Consider the following 13,828-nt stretch of genomic DNA (forward strand, 5'->3'; position numbering starts at 1 on the left):
TATGAAGTAGAGCATGTTTCATAGTGAAAGGCATTTCTTCAAAGCGGCCATGGAAGGTTATCCAGGGAGTGATGGTTGTTGAGACAGTGTCTTCTTTATTGTGTTGTTGGTGAAGAAAGAGGATGGTGTGGTAGGTTAAAGCCTTTGCATGATCTGTCATATTGAGGAGGCCTGCTTGATGAACTAACCTTCTGAGACGATGTTGCCATGCATAATGATTTTCAAATAACAGAAAAAACTGCCAGGCAGGATGTGACTTATTTTCTTCCCTATGCAAAAACCATAAGGTCTGTAGTAGTGGAAGCTCTATGGGAAGATGATATAGACATGTAAGATACCAAAGGTACCAGAATTGCTCAGATGTTGAGGGAAATGTCTCTGTTATGGTAGGAAAAAGTTTCCATGGAAATGAAGCAGAGAAGTCTTCCGGATGAGGAACCACATCTTTATAAAAGGCTAAGATGCGTCTGTAAACCCAAAGTTCGAATTCAGGAATAGACAGGTTGGCTGGTTGATCTGGGTGTGTGGTTCGATGGCTAAACTGAGCCATAAAGATAAAGAAAGAAGGACTAGGGGGATTTGTGAAGGGCTTGGAGAGGCGAGATAAGAAATCAGGAATGAGGTTCTTGTTGCCCTGGATGTGTTGAACTTCAAAATCATATAGAGAGAACCATTCTTTCAAAGTGGAGAAGCTGTTTATCAGGAATTTGGCGACCTTTGAACTCCAGGATACGAGGAAAATTGGAGTTGTCCATTCTGACAATGAAATGTCTTGAAGCAAGGAAGAACTCACATTTTTGAATTGCATACTTAACCGCCAGAATTTCTTTTATGTTGGAATGATAGTGAAGCTCACTGTCTTTAAACTGTCCTGATACATACTTGCATAATGATTCCTTCTTGTTTTGTTCTTGCAGAAGGAGAGCACCCCAAGCAAGGTCACTAGCATCAGTTTGCAGAATCAACTGTGCATCATCAGCAGGGATAGAGAGTGGCGGAGTCTTTTGGGCCAATTGTTTTAGTAGTTTAACTGCTTCAGTATGGGCTTGGGCCCATGGGCTAGCATCCTTCTTCAGTTGAGCAGTTAGAACCTTTGTATGGGCTGCGGCCTTTGGAATAAAGTCTCGAATGTAGTTGATTATGCCCAGAAATTGTTGAACTTGCTTTTTTGATAAATTCTCGTCAGGAAAATGCCTCAGTTCTTGGGCCAAATGAGGGCCTACTTCATATTGCCCATTCTTTAATTTCAGGCCAAGAAAATCCATTTCGGATTGCCCAATGTATGATTTCCTTTCTGAGAGCATTATACCATAGGAATGAACCAAGCTGTGAAAACGCTGAAGAAGTTCTTCATGTTCCTTGACAGATTTAGAAAAGAGGAGAATATCATCTATGTAGATGATACAAGTATCCAGAAGTGGCTCAAAAATCCGGATCATTGCCCTTTGAAAAATAGAAGGAGCCGTTTTAAGGCCAAAGGGCATGACGGTCCAACGATATTGTGCGTCTGAATGCGAAAGCAGTCTTTGTATCCGCTCATTAGGGTGAATGCCTAACGCTTTGAACCCTGACTTTAAGTCAAACTTTGAGAAGAGAGTCGCTCCTTGAAGACGAACTAGTAGGGAAGAGATTTTGAATTGGAAACTTATCATCCGGACAGAAAATGATTTAAAGGCTTATAGTCAATCACAAGCCTTTTCTTTCCCCTTAACTTTTCTGTTCGTTTTTCCACATAGAATGCTTGACATGCCCAAGGAGACTGGGTTGGTTCAATTAAACCTTGTTGAAGCAGTTCTTGACATTCTTGTCTTGCCAAAGCTAAGTCAGAAGGAGACATTCCAGGATGACTGGCTTTGGTTGGATTAATGTCTTCATTTAGCTTGAAAGGAAGGGTAATGAAGAAATTTGGATTTCGCATGCAGGAGAAGGATGATGGAAACTCAAGTGGGAGTCAGAGCATGGCACAAATAATTCTTTTAAATGTGCAAAATCGGATGGGACCTCTGTTATGGAGAATTGATTGGGACTTTGAGTATAAGGTTGAAACTGACGCTTATACTTAAGTCCCTGTTGGCAAAATTTGAAGTTTCTCCGCAGCATGATAGGTGTCGAATCCGACAAGAAGATCTCTACCAAATAAGTAAGATCCAATGACATAGATCCATACGATGCAGTCTGGGAAGAACTGTATTCCAACTTTATTTTTTGAGACCATCGTAGTTTGGAATCTTTGCCGTCACCGCCGTGGAAATGATAAATTTTCTTTCTCCAAGCCGAATCAAGAGCATCTGGATTCAACATGGTACAATGAGAACCGGTCCAATAGTGCGATGTGAGAATAGAACAGGCCTGTCATATTTGCCAGGAAGGATGTGAATAGAAACCAGGGGTATAGGATGAACTGGTTGTGCTATGGTGATTTATGGGGATTCTGGAGAAGATGGACTTCCTATGTTTTCTGGAAAACTAGGAATAGATAGTGTTGAGGAAGAAGAGTTGGACTGTACTGGTGTAGGTATTGTGTAGGGATGTGGTTCATCAGGAATGCAGTAGGCTATATCTGCAAGGATGGTTTCTGGTGATGGTAAAGGAGATAGCCAATGAAAGTTTTCAGGAGTCTGAGCCTGTGGACTGTCTGGAGGTTCAATGTTGACTTGAAGTGTAGGTCCTATGGTTAAGATTGAAGTTTCTTCATCAGAAGAATCTTCATCCGAACTGGAATCTGAGCAAGGAAAGGCAAAAAGTGTTTGGGAAGAAGCCATTTCTTCTTCTGAAAAAAGTGATTCAAGATCATGGTCAGATAGATCTTCTGGACATGAATCTTTCAATTGATGAAGAAGAGCAACAGTTTGTTTCGGCTTGTTAGGACATTTCTTTGCATAGTGTCCTCTTTGGCCACAGATGTAACACCGATCTGATTTACGCTTGTTTGTTGACTTCTTTCTGAACCAGCGTATCTTTCTTCCCTTTTTCTGCTTGTAATGAGAGGATTCCTTGGAATAAGAAGAAAAATGTCTTTTCTTTTTTGATCTGCAGTCACAGTGTTTCTCTTTGCATTTGATCTGAAGATAGTCCCTGTTGCATAAGTTCTTTAGCAACACTTCTCCTTTTGCAATTTTTTTGAATATTTTCTGCTGTTCACACATCTTGTCCAGAGTGGCTAGAGTGAATTGCCGGATTTCCCGAGAGAAATATGAGTGATATCTCTATGAGTCTCTGTCATCATGCGTTGAATTTCAGTCGCATTTCTTCCCGGCAGAGCTCGACAAAAGTATATTTGAGATCATCACTGTTGGGCCCAAATGAGTTCATAATAGAGTTTGGACATATGAACATAGTGGGTTTCTAGATCTTTTCTCTTCATAGAACAGCATTTACGATCAAAATATTCTTGTTTCCGTTGTCCGAAGATTAAATTGTAATCACCCAAAAATTGTTGGTGAATATGCGCTTGAGCAATGTGAACCAAGTTGAACAAATTGTATCCTTTGATACTCGGATAAATGGGAGAACCATTCTCGTAAAGTGCCAGTGAAATCTTGATGTGAATTCAGTTAGGACTGCTTGGAGATTAGGACCGAGGATTTATCATCCGGAGATCAAGCCAAGCATTGAATTCTAAGATTTTATTCCTCCATTGAGATGGTGGCATCGTATCTAGAGAAAACCAAGGACTAGAGGCTGGTTTTGGAGGGAGAGAAGTTTCTGGAGCGAGAGATTCTCGATCTTCCATTTCTTCTGCAAAGTCTGGCTCTTCTGTAATGTCTGGTTCTTGTTGTGTGTTCATTAACACATGAGAACCTACAACCTGGGATTCAAATTTGTGGATACAGAGGATCTAGTTTCTTGGTCGGAAGAGTAAGAACTAGATCGTTGAAGTTCGAATCGTGATGATCCGAATCAAACATACGACTCTGATGAGGCAGTTGAAGAAGGAGTTGTATGCTGAATGGCAAACTGTGGCTTTGAAGGTCCTTTGTCTTTTGTAGGCTTTGAGGGTCCTTTGTCTTTTGTAGGTTGGGAGAAAGAAGATGAAGTTTTAGAAGATACCCTTTTTGCTGGCTTGGATGCTCTGGGCACCAGATCTGAAACTGTGGCATATTGTTTGAAGGGTATAACCGAAGACATAAAAGGATGAGGTGTAGAAATAGGAAAATTGAGTGGAGAGGAGACAGGATGTTTTGTAGGATAAAGATCTCTCTCTATTTCTCTGAGCTGCTCCTTCAAATTTTAAGATTTCTCTATCCTTTTGCAAGAATAGAGGTGATGTAGGCTGAGATGCTAGTATCTGTTGCATTTCTTGCTCAAGTTTAGACAGCCTGGATGAAAGCTTTGTATGTAGTTGCAAGGCTTCTTGTCTGAAAGAAGTAATATGAGCTTCAATAGAACTTGTTTTTTCATAGACTTGTGAAAGTCTATTATCAATCTTTTTCAGATACTGGTTCTGAGCAACAGCATTATTGGTTTGCCAATTTAAGACTTCTTCTGCAGCTGAGAGAGGAGCTAAAGTACCTGCAGGTATCTTTGATTGCTCATTTTTCTTTCTTTCCAAAGGTGGAAAATCTTCGGAATTCATCATGAAGCAAGGAACCGCGGCTACCTCTGGAACTTTTACTGGTTCAAAGGAGCAAGAACAAACGACTGGTGGAGGAGGACAGGTCAAGAGTCCTTCTTCTTTCAAGATCTGGAAGCATCTTTGTAAATAGTCATCTTCAGTCATGGGTTTGTTCTTTTCCCGAGGGAGTCCGATCCAAGGACTAGCTTTCTTGGGTTGAGAAGGAGCATGGAAGGGATCAGGCTGATCATCATCCTTATCCTGCTGACGTGGGTTAGTACAAGCATGTTTCCTTCTCCAAGTTTTGTTTCTTTTGGGTCTGGTTTCAAGATCATCAAGATCTTCTTGACAAGCACATCCGGGATCACACTTTGAAGGATCACAATCCCAGATAAAGTGTCCATTAATCTTAGAGACATAGACTTCCCACCCATCCCGATCCGGGAAACTATGAATGGGAATCTTTTTCTCGTAAGTCCTCCTCACTGGTTGGATCATGGAAATAGAATGAGGAGTTGAAGAGGATGTCGCTGTGGAGGACAAATAGGAGACTTTAACAGTCTTGTCAAGTTGCTTGATAAAAATAGGATCCTGTTTTTGTACAGGCTGAGAACTTTGGTGCAGCTTTTCATAGTTTGTAATCCACACAGAAGGGATTAACTTTTCCAACTCTTCACGGGGCAGTTGTCTGGGAGTCTGAACTATTGTAGGAGTGAGACCACTATCAGCAAAGATGAAAACTGCATCACCGTTAGAGAGGCCAGAGTCCAGGTTAATGGCATGGTCTTGTAACCTGTAGACTAGCTGGTGATGAAGAGTAGCTGAGATTGTGTCAGCAACTTGATCTGCGCCTGTGATTTGTACCTGTACTTTCAGGGCTTGACTGAGATGAGGATCTTCTAGAGACATATTAAAATTAGGAAAAAACGTAAGTACTACGCTTCCTGCATTAAGAGTAGTGACAATAGAGCCAATCACAGCATGTTCATAGTTTAGATAACGAGTATCTAACAAAGAAAGTCTGGCAGTGACTGGAAGTCCTTGTCTTCCATGATAGGAAAGTACAAGTCTGATGGCACCAAAATGGAGATGGGTATATTTTTGTTGCTTCCATTGTTGAATGAAGTGAGATGGAATTTCTAAAGTCACGTACTGTTCAGTGGTTACAGAAGAAAGAACACACTGAGAAAGAGAAGATGACTGTACATATTCTTTTATGTTGACAGATGGTCTAGAAATAATATGTCTCAGTTGTCTAGAGAAAGACTGGTTGCGTCGGAAGACAGCATAAGGGTTGAGAATTGGGACAAGAGAATTTTGAATTTGAGCGGTTTCTGGAATATGGGATATTTCTACTAAATTATCGATCTTATCTGTAATTGTACTGTTTACATGAAGTAGGTAATGAGAGAGAAGAGGTTTGGACAATAGGATTTGAAGTTGTTTCCATGTTTGTAGATGAGTTTCTTCTTCTCTAAACCCTTTTGGCTCTGCTAGCCTTTGAACAAGAGGATTATGATGCCGAAGATGATTTGGAGGATGACCAAGCAACCACTTTTGGTGGAGATGACCATCCTAGGAGACACAATAGGAGATCAAGGCAAGATGGTGTAGATCGCAACCTAGGCAGCATCAAAATGAAAATTCCTTCCTTTCAAGGAAAGAATGATCCTGATGTCTACTTGGAATGGGAGCAAAAGGTGGAGATGATCTTCGAATGCCATAACTATTCGGAGGAGAAAAAGGTAAAACTTGCTGCCGTTGAGTTTTGTGATTATGCTAGTGTTTGGTGGCATCAATTGTGTAGGGAAAGGAGACGAAATGGAGAAAGACCCGTAGGGTCATGGATGGAGATGAAACGCATCATGAGGAAGAGGTTCATTCCTAACTATTACTATAGAGATTTGCATCAACGATTGCAAACTCTAAGGCAAGGAACCATGAGTGTGGAGGAGTACCACAAAGAAATGGAAATGGCTATGATTAAAGCAAATATGGAGGAGGACAGAGAGGCTACCATGGCAAGATTCTTGAATGGTCTAAACAAGAATATTGCTGATCTTGTGGAGTTGCAACATTATGTGGAGCTTGAGGACATGGTGAATGTGGCCATGAAAATTGAAAGGCAACTCAAGCGAAAAGGTGCAAGTAAGTTTGATTCTAAACTTAATTCGAGTTCTAGTTCTTCTAATTGGAAATCGAATTGGAGTAAAAAGGATGATAAATTTGCTAAGCCTAAAGTGGATGAGAATAAGAATAAAAATGAAATAGGCAGCAAAAACAAAGTTGAGAATCAAGCTAATCAATCTAGAAGCTTGAAGTGTTTTAAGTGTCTTGGACATGGTCATTATGCACGTGATTGCCCTGATGATGAGAATGATGACATGCCAACTTTAGAGGATGTTAGTGATGTTGAGTATGCTAAAGGGGATGTGTTAGTAGTACAACGCACACTTAGTTTGCAATGTAAACACGATGAACATGGAGAGCAGCGTGAGAATTTGTTTCATACTCATTGTTTAATTGCTAATAAGTTGTGTAACATGATTGTTGATAGTGGAAGTTGTACTAATGTTGCTAGTACTTTGCTTGTGGAGAAATTGAAATTACCAACTACCAAACACCCAAGGCCTTACAAGTTGCAATGGTTGAATGATAGTGGTGTTGTGAAGGTAAATAAGCAAGTGCTAATTTCTTTTTCCATTGGGAGATATAAGGATGAGGTGCTTTGTGATGTGGTTCTCATGTATGCCGGACATGTTTTATTGGGAAGACCTTGGCAATATGATAGGCGTGTGATTTATGATGGGTTCAAGAATCGATATTCCTTGATTATTGATGGACAAAAGTTCAATCTTGGACCATTACCTCCCAAGGCCATTTTTGATGATCAAGTGAGAATTAAACAACAATATGAAGAGCTTGAATCTTCATATGGGGAATATCAGGGGAGGGAGCAAGAAATAGTGAAAAAAAGAAAAAGGTGAGGTAAGTGGTAAAAGTGAGTGTAATGGGAATCACCTTAGTGAAAGAAAGATGAATGTGTATGCAAAGCCAAGTGATGTGAGGAGAACACTAACCTTGAGGCAGCCCTTACTTGTACTCATGTACAAGGAAGTTTTGATGATTTCTAATGATCTTAATAAGGATTTGCCTTGTGTTGTTCTTGAGCTTTTGCAGGAATATGAAGAGCTATTTCCCAAAGATGTGCCTAAAGGATTACCACCAATTCGAGGAATTGAACATCAAATTGATTTCATTCCGGGTGCAAGCATACCTAATAGGCTAGCATATAGATGTAACCCCGAGGAGACAAAAGAAATCCAAAGGCAAGTGAGTGAGCTTATAGATAAGGGGTACGTAAGAGAAAGCATGAGTCCTTGTGCGGTTCCTGTAATTTTAGTGCCTAAGAAAGATGGTTCATGGAGGATGTGTGTTGATTGTCGTCACAACAAAATAACGGTAAAGTATCGCCATCCTATACCTAGGCTAGATGACATGCTGGATGAATTGCACGGTGCTTGTGTGTTTTCTAAAGTGGATTTAAAATCTGGATATCATCAAATAAGAATGCGTGAGGGTGATGAATGGAAAACCGCTTTCAAAACAAAACATGGATTATATGAGTGGTTAGTCATGCCGTTTGGTTTAACTAATGCTCCAAGTACTTTTATGCGATTGATGAATCATGTTTTGCACGCTTTCATACACTTAAAGCTGGTTTTTGATGTGTTAAGGCAAGAGACATTATATGCTAATCTTAAGAAATGCACTTTTTGCACTAATGAAATTACTTTTCTTGGATATATTGTTAATGACAAGGGAATTCATGTTGATCAAGAAAAAGTAAAAGTAATTAGAGAGTGGACAAAACCTACTAGTGTGCATGATGTTAGGAGTTTTCATGGTCTTGCTAGCTTTTATAGGAGATTCATTAAGGATTTCTCTACAATTACTGCACCTTTAACTGAATGCATTAAAAAGAATGTGGGTTTCATGTGGGGAAAAGAACAAGATGATGCTTTTAACTTGCTAAAAGAAAAACTTAGTTCAGCACCTTTACTTGCTTTGCCTGACTTTGCTAAAACCTTTGAGGTTGAGTGTGATGCAAGTGGAATAGGTATTGGTGGAGTCTTGATGCAAGAAGGAAGACCAATTGCGTTCTTTAGTGAGAAGCTAAGTGGAGCAAGTCTAAACTACCCAACTTATGACAAAGAGTTTTATGCTTTGGTAAGAGTTTTAGAGACATGGCAGCACTATCTTTGGTATAAGGAATTCATTATACACACCGACCATGAGTCTTTGAAATATCTCAAAGGACAACGGAAGCTAAGCCGTAGGCATGCTAAATGGGTGGAATTTATTGAATCCTTTCCATACATCATCAAGTACAAACAAGGTAAAGAGAATGTTGTTGCCGATGCTCTATCTAGAAGGCATGCTCTAATTTCTACACTTGATGCAAAATTATTGGGTTTTGAGTTCATTAAGGAATTATATAATTCAGACCATGATTTTGCTAATGTATATGGGGCATGTGAGAGAGGGGGGTTTGACAAGTTCTATAGACATGATGGTTTTCTTTTAAAGAAAATAAGTTATGCGTGCCTCAATCTTCTTTAAGAGAGTTGCTTGTGAGGGAGGCACATGGTGGGGGTTTGATGGGGCACTTTGGTGTGAGAAAAACTTTAGATGTTTTAGAAAATCATTTCTTTTGGCCACAAATGAAAAAAGATGTTCAAAAAATATGTGAGAGATGCATCACTTGTAAACAAGCTAAATCTAAAGTGATGCCTCATGGGTTGTATACTCCACTTCCCATACCTAATGAACCTTGGGTAGACATTTCTATGGACTTTGTTCTAGGATTACCTAGGTCAAGGGGAGGGAAAGATTCTATTTTTGTTGTTGTTGACAGGTTTAGCAAAATGGCACATTTCATTCCATGCCACAAGACAGATGATGCAACTCATATTGCGGGGTTGTTCTTCAAAGAAATTGTAAGATTGCATGGGGTTCCAAGGACAATTGTCAGTGATAGAGATGTCAAGTTCCTTAGCCACTTTTGGAAGACACTTTGGAGCAAGATGGGAACAAAGCTTCTATTCTCAACAACTTGTCATCCACAAACGGATGGACAAACGGAGGTGGTTAATAGGACTCTCTCACTCAAAGAAATTTGAAGAATTGGGAAGAATGTTTGCCACATGTTGAGTTTGCATACAATAGGAGTATTCATGGTACAACAAATTGTTCACCTTTTGAGATTGTATATGGGCTCAATCCATTAACTCCAATGGATTTATTGCCATTACCCATTGATAAGGCTAATTTTGAAGGCAAGCAAAAAGCTGAATTTGTTAAAAGCTTACATGAGAATGTGCGTACTCAAATAGAGAAAAGAAATCAACAATATCAAAAGCAACACAACAAGGGGAGAAAGAAAGTTGTATTTGAACCGGGTGACTGGGTTTGGGTACATTTGAGAAAGGAAAGATTTCCAAGCCAAAGGAAGTCTAAATTAATGCCAAGAGGGGATGGGCCATTCCAAGTTCTTGAAAGAATTAATGACAATGCCTATAAGATAGATTTGCCAAGTGAGTATGGCAATGTGAGTGCTTCTTTTAATGTTGCTGATCTTTCTTTATTTGATGTAGGTGATGAAGTTGACAATGAGGCTGATTCGAGGACGAATCCTTACGAGGAGAGAGGGAATGATGCAATAAAGACAAGAATTACAAATGATCCTTTAAGCTTTCAAGGAGGTCTAATGACAAGATCCAAGTCCAAAAGTATGCAAGAAGCTTTGTTGGGCTTAATTAAAGACATTTGGAGTGTTCAAACACAACAAGGCTCAGTCCAAGATTTAGGATTGCAAAAAGGATCCAAAATCATCAATTTAGTGCAATAAGTTTGGGCTGAACTCATAGGTCCAATAAGATTCATTTGAAGCCTTTTTTTTATTTTCATTTTATTAGGTTTTTTTCTTAAGTTATGGTGTGATTAGTTGTCTTTTAGAGTTACAAAATAGATGCACATAATTAGTCATAATTTGGAGTTACAAAATGGATGCACATAATTAGTTGTCATTTGGGAGTTACAAAAATGAGTGACATCAATGTAAAAACAGCCACTTTTAATAAGTTTTAAGGGGAATTAAAGGGGGAAACGTGGGGAAGCTCAAAAGACATCCATTTAGGTTTCTTTGTCTTGTTTTGGCTATAAATATCAAAGCCAAATTCATTTGTAGAGATAGAATTTTTGAATGATAATCTTTGTTTGCTCTTTGTGAGTGTTTTTGAACTTATCAAACTATTTTTAGTTTGTGGCGTTCTCTAACCAAAATCTTGTGTTTGATTCTTAACTTATCAAATCATACTTGGTTTGTAGCGTTTGGAGTTGAATTCAAGTGCTAGTTTCATTGTTGGAACTAGTTTTTTGTCCTAACTTCACTTGAGGAGATCCTTGGGTTTTGGAATCATCTTGATTGGAGGGTGTTTTCTTGCATTCCATATGTATCATAACTCATTAGTTATTGGGGTGTGTGGTTGCTAAGATGATGATTTCCTATCACTCTTCAATCCAAATTGGATAACTGTTCTCATTATTTATGTCACTAATCATGCTATACTATATATATATACATATACATATACATGTATATACATATACATATACACATATACATATATGCTAAAAAAATAAAAAGAAAAAGAAAAAAATTTTAGACTTATTTCTTAGCTCTTCTCTCTTTGGGATTTAATTCTTGTGAGCATCCTTTACTTCAAATAAGGCTTAGTGAGTATTTTTATTGATTTGGCATTCAGCTCTCGAAGCATTCATTCTAAATAATTACATGATTCTTCAGTATACTTTACACTTCTATCCAAATATTCTTACCTTTACCTTAGCCACATTTCAACCCTTGTAAAGACCCTTTGATTTTGGTATTCATTTTATCGCAGTAGCGAAGATGAGATTTATGAGCAAGCTTATGGTAAACAGGTTTTGTGCAGCTGCATTGAGGGAATTTTCTTATTTCCCTGTAAACACTGTGAGTGATTTGAGAGATTCCTGTGAGGCAATGGTTCCTGGTCTTTAATACTGAGTTATTATATAAGTTGTACTTCGAGATGGTTTTACTATAGTTCTTCTTTGAAGGTAAATAATTTGTTTAGCTACTTGAGTTTCATTCTTTATATGTTGAATAAGGTTAAGTTGTGAACTTTAGCATGGATTTTGAGGGGTGATTGTTGCTTGTATATGTATTGAGTTATTGATTGCTTGAGGACAAGCAAAAGCTTAAGTGTGGGGTGATTTGATATGCATTGTTTTACACATGTTTATATGCTCAATTACTTCCATTTTTGTGCATAGTTATCTTGTTTTATGCCAGAATCACCTGTATTTTGGTTTCTTTCATGTTTCAGGTGATCATCAATGGACATTATCAGCATTTGAGGGAGATACGTGCGAATACGGACCAAAATCCATCAAAATTGAGCAAAGGCTAGCATTTCAAGGTTGAGCACGGCCTGGACTCTAGCCGTGCTGAACCATTGACATTTGACCCTCAAAAGTTACCTTTCGGCATAGTTTCAGAGGCCATCACAGCCTCCATCATGGCCTATGGTGGCTCAGCACCAGCAAGGGCACGGTTAGGGAGAAGAGGCTGATTTTTCAGGACTTGGAGGCCCAACACAGACTTGAACACGACCGTGTTGACCAGCATAGGCGTGAGCATGGCCGTGCTGACCAGCACAAGCTTGGGCACAACCGTGCTGACCAGCACATGCTTGAGCACGGCCGTGCTGACCAGCACAAGCTTGGGCACAACCGTGCTGACCAGCACATGCTTGAGCACGGCCGTGCTGACCAGCACAAGCTTGGGCACAACCGTGTTGACCAGCACAGGCTTGAGCATAGCCATGCTAAAACATTTATATAGGCGAAATTGAGTTCTTTTGTAGGTGGTTCGATTTTCTGACTTGATTTCACATATACATGCATAAGCCATCTTTTCCTAGACTTCAATACTCAACTTTAGGAGAGTTTTTCATCTATTGAAGGAAGGATTACATTGGTTTTAACATCCAACTGAAAATCAAGAGGAGATTTGGAGGCATTCAAGAGGCAATTTAGGGTTCATCAATCAGATTTGGGGATTTTGAGCTGTTCATCCAATTCGAAGGAAAATGGTATATCTATTTCATTTTCTTTATTCTTTCATTGTTATTGAATTCCTAATTGTTTTAGACATGAACATGTGTAGCTAGATCGATTAAACCTATTGGGATTTCCTTACTATGTTGGCTTAGTACTAAATTGTTGGATTGTTTGAGTTCCTTTTTGTATTCTTCTTGCTTTCAGTATTAATAAGATATCGCATTATTCATGAGACGTTGTGAATTGTGTTCCTTAGATTGCTTTATGTAATTAAGAAATTCATTAAGTAATTGGAATTTTGAATAGCAAGAACTGGTTAATGATCACTTAGAGATAAGGGTAATTGGCTAGCCAGATTAAGAATTAATAAAGCTTAATAGAGGCGGATTAAAGCTTAATGCTAACTTAATAATCGATCATTAGGAAGAGATTCCAACTTTAGGTTCTTAGGCTAGGAATTCAGTTATCTCGAGGGGGAGACGGAATTCAGTTAAGAATTCATCCATGGGTAGCAATAATTGGATTCATCAATCTGTTATCTCTTGTTTGATTGCCAACTAGTTTAGGTTTCCTTTGGGTTTGCATTTCTTGTCTTGATTGTTTCATTCATTTATTCATTTTTGCATCTCATTTAGAACTCAGTTTCTAGTTATTAGCAAATTTAGAATTCATCCATCATATATTTTAGGTTAGATAACAAAGAATGAAGTAGTAACTCTAGATTTTTCACTTTCCCGAGAATACGACCTTGATACTCGCCATTAGTGCTAGATTGCATCGATAGGTTCACTGCCTTAGATTGTAGCTACACAAATAGCCTATCACAACCCAATAAAAAGGGTATATTTGTGAGTATCAGAAAATAACCCCATAAAACGGATATTTTCTAAATATGAGAAAACAAACCCATAAGAAGGATATATTTATAAATATTAGAAATTAACTCCATAAGAAGGATATATTTATGAGTATAAGATAACAACCCCATAAAAAAGGTATGTTTCTTAATATAAGAAAATAACCCCGTAAGAGGGGTGTAGTTGTAGATATTAAAAAAGAATCCCATAAGAGGGGTATATTTATGCATATGAGAAAACAACCCCGTAA

Source organism: Ricinus communis, chromosome 4 (assembly GCF_019578655.1).
Source record: "Ricinus communis isolate WT05 ecotype wild-type chromosome 4, ASM1957865v1, whole genome shotgun sequence".
Lineage (NCBI taxonomy): Eukaryota > Viridiplantae > Streptophyta > Magnoliopsida > Malpighiales > Euphorbiaceae > Ricinus > Ricinus communis.